Source organism: Bubalus kerabau, chromosome 2 (assembly GCF_029407905.1).
Source record: "Bubalus kerabau isolate K-KA32 ecotype Philippines breed swamp buffalo chromosome 2, PCC_UOA_SB_1v2, whole genome shotgun sequence".
NCBI lineage: Eukaryota > Metazoa > Chordata > Mammalia > Artiodactyla > Bovidae > Bubalus > Bubalus kerabau.
Genome location: NC_073625.1, coordinates 126,030,642 through 126,034,471, shown reverse-complemented (window position 1 = coordinate 126,034,471; position 3,830 = coordinate 126,030,642).

Below are 3,830 nucleotides of genomic sequence, written 5' to 3'. Positions count from 1 at the left end.
CTCCATGTCCATAAAGTAGGGATAGTAATGGACACTTTGCAATGGTATTGAGAGGATCAATGAGTTCATACTTATACAAAGCTAAAAGCACATGGTGAATGCTCCACAACTGGCATTTATTATTACTATTTCACTCTATTTTATTACTATTAGTATGTTCCATTTATGAAACATTCTGAAAATGATGAATTTATACAGATGGAGAACAGATTAGTAGTTGTCAGGGATTAGGGATGAGGAGAGAAAGAGGATAACTGAAGGGGTAGCACGAGGGAGCTTTGTGGTGATGGCACAGTTGTGTGTCTTGATTGTGGTGGCCACAAATCTATACAGGAGATAACATTGCACAGGGCTATCCACACACACACACGTGCATGCACCAATTCATGTAAAACTGGCAAGATATGAATAAGATCTATGATTACACCAGCTGAATTACCGTCCTGACTTTGATATTAGGCCTGGTGGCTCAGACAGTAAAGAATCTGCCTGCAATTCAGGAGACCCAGATTCAGCCCCTGGGTCAGAAAGATCCCCTGGAGAAGGGAATGGCTACCCACTCCAGTATTCTTGCCCAGAGAATTCCATGGACAGAGGAGGCTGGTGGGCTACAGTCCATGTGGTCATAACACAACTGAGAGACTAACACCTTTATAGAAACATAATACTTTACCACTGGGGGAAACTGGAAGAAGGGTACAAAGGACCTCTATGTACGACTTTTGTGACCTCCTATGAATCTATAATTATTTAAAAATTAAAAAAAAATTTTTTTTTAAGATCCTAGAAGTGAAAGTGAAAGTCACTCAGTCATGTCCGACTCTGAGACCCCATGGACTGTAGCCCACCAGGCTCCTCTGTCCCATGGAGTTCTCCAGGCAAGAATACTGGAGTGGGTAGCCATTCCCTTCTCCAGGGGATCTTCCCAATCCAGGGATCAAACCCAGGTTTTCCAAATTGCAGGCAGATTCTTTACCATTAATCTATAATTATTTAAAAGTAAAAAAAAATTTTTTAATGATCCTAGAACATTGTGAATATTCATTAAATGTTATTTAGTATCATTATTATTGTCATCACTGTTTTCCAAATTTTGCTGCACTTCACTTGTATTAATTTCAAAATTAAACACATAGGAATAAGTTATTTTTAAAAGAAAGATTATGCCTTAGCAGTTATGAATTGTAATTATGTATGAACTTGAAGCCCCATGGGAACTGTTAAGTAGAGTTTTTGTAAGCCCCTCTTGAACTGTGACAGTAAAAGGCTTGAGCAGGGAAGCCCCAAAGCCTGGGTGTGTAAGTGTTGGTCTCCTGGATGCAGCAGATGAGAAGGGGCCAGCCTCCAGCAATTAGAACTCTGGGGTCTGGATGCCTGAATTCTAGTCCCAGGACGCCCCCAGCGAGAGAAATTACCCACCGCTGTCTCCCATCTCCCAGTTACATAGGCTGGAAAAGCCAGAGTCATGGTTTCTTGAAGGGGCTTGGGAGACCATCCTGGACTGTCTTTTCAATTAGAGCCAGAACCTGAAGACCAGAAGAAGCTTCCTGACCAAGAACAAAGACCTTGAGTAAAGGCCAGGGATAGCGCTTGTTTGCCTGGGATAGCACTGTGTGAAGTCCACATCAGCAGGGATTGGCTGATGTCACACCCACACCAACACACACACACCCCTACCCAGGGTCACTGAATATGACTAGGAGAGCACAGTTTATGGTGCCTCACCAGGACCTCCACATGGAAAGGGAGCAGTAAGGCAGCCAGTCCACCCCTGACGCCAGGCCCCCGAAGTTCAGGGCCACACTGTGACATGAGGCTGCTGTTGCAGTGTCATGCTGTGTTCCATGCCATGCCTCTCCGTTTCCTCTCCGTCTTCCTTAAAAATTTTTATTTTAAATGGAAAAGAATTCTAGTTCTGAGATCCTGAACTCTCTTCCAAGCCTGTGTTGTACCGAGAAGCCATGCACTAGGGCTCATGAAGATAGCACGATGATGCAGAATTTATCTTTACCTCACCACCCAGCACAAAGGTACTGTCTATGTGAGCAACCACCGACTGCAAGCTGGAAGGCAAAGTTTCCACTCCCAGCCCACCGCTTACTCTTCATGTGTTCTCCTTTCTGAGCCTCAGATTCTTCATCTGCCAAATGGATTCTTTCTTGACTGGCAAGATGGCATTGAAGATTAAGTGAGCTCTTGGAAATGAGAGCTCCTGGTGATCTCTAAAGTTAGTTATTCTTATTAGTGTCATCTCCTATGACCCGCCCCCCTCCTTTCCAGGGAGAACTGCAAAAGCTAAACTCAAAGGAACGACTTCCTGAGTGGAAATTTACACTCCCAAGTAGGTCTCCGAAGGAGCGATTTGAGGGCCAAAGGACCTCGAGTCACATCCCACGGGCCACCAGCCAATTCTGTTGCATAACTTTGCTGAGGAAGGAGGGTCATAGAAAGGGAAGAAGCACAAAGCATAAGAGGCCAATTAGAAAAAAACTGCACAGGCTCATTTACATCTTGGGGCTTCCCAGGTACCACAGTGGTAAAGAATCCACCAGTCAAAGCAGGAGATCCAAGAGACATGGTTGTCTCTGGGAAGATCTCTTGATCTCTGGGAAGATCCCCTGGAGTAGGAAATGGCAACCCACTCCAGTATTCCTGCCTGAAAAATTCCATGGACACAGGCACCCGGCAGGCTACAGTCCATGAGGTCGCAGAGAGGTGAACAAGACTTGCCACTGAGATACTCATTTACACTGTCTTTCTCTGGAACCAGTGGCACCTGTGGCCTTCACGGCTTGGTCTACCCTGCCACCTTGTGGCTATTTGCTAGACTGCACTAATAGAACTGCCTCGTAATCTGGGTGCCAGAAGAGCTAAAAAACCAACTGGAACACTTAATCACATACTCACTCTTTCAGTCTGCCATTCCAGAAAGCTATACAGATGCTCACGGTTTTCCAGGCTAAGAAAATTCATGAATGTATGGTCTTTAAAGAGTTCCCAGGGTGAGGGAAAGTAGAAGAAAAAAAGAAGACATGCTAAGCAGAGGCTGTGATATATACAAGGACACTGAAGACTGATATGTTGGGAAAACGATGCATTTCTCCATGACACTAAAAGATAGGGAGCTCCAGGTAGGAATAGCAGATGAGGTGTAGTCCCACTCTCAAGAAATGCTGTGTGTGAACCCCCAAGAAAAAAGGAGGGACACAGGCCACCCCTAGAGTGCAGCTCAGTTCAGGGGTACAGAAGCTGTTCATCCTACACAAAATAGCCCCAGACTCATATGGTCGTGCTCTTTTCTCTTTTGAGATTCATAAACAGACCCATGCTCTTGACTCTTTCCGTGATCAGAACCAGTTTCTCAATGGGATGGGATCTTAGAAAAATCTCAAGCTTGAACGGGATCTTAGAGTGATTTAGTTCAACTCTCCACACAAGTCACAGTTACTGCCACCTCACTGTGCATTTTCTGCTTCATCACCTCAGAAGTGAGCCCAGAAGCCACCTCAAAGCCCATCCCATCCTTAAACATCTATGTGAAAATCCTTCATTCAATCCAATTGAGTTCCTCCTCTTTATAAATCTTGGCTCAAGTTTCACTCCCTTCAGGCCACAATGAAGAAGTGATGCCATATAGGAAGACATAGGAAGAAGACAATCCTTTAGTGGCTGCACTCAGGTTTAGAAATAGAAAATCATGGCAGTGATTTTACTGAAAAGAATACTGGTTTAGGCACTGGGAAGGGTGTGTCGGAGTCCTCCTAGAATCTTTGCTTAGTGTCACTTGGCGTCCTTCTATGTACGGTGAAGGGGCTGGATGAGAGTCGAGA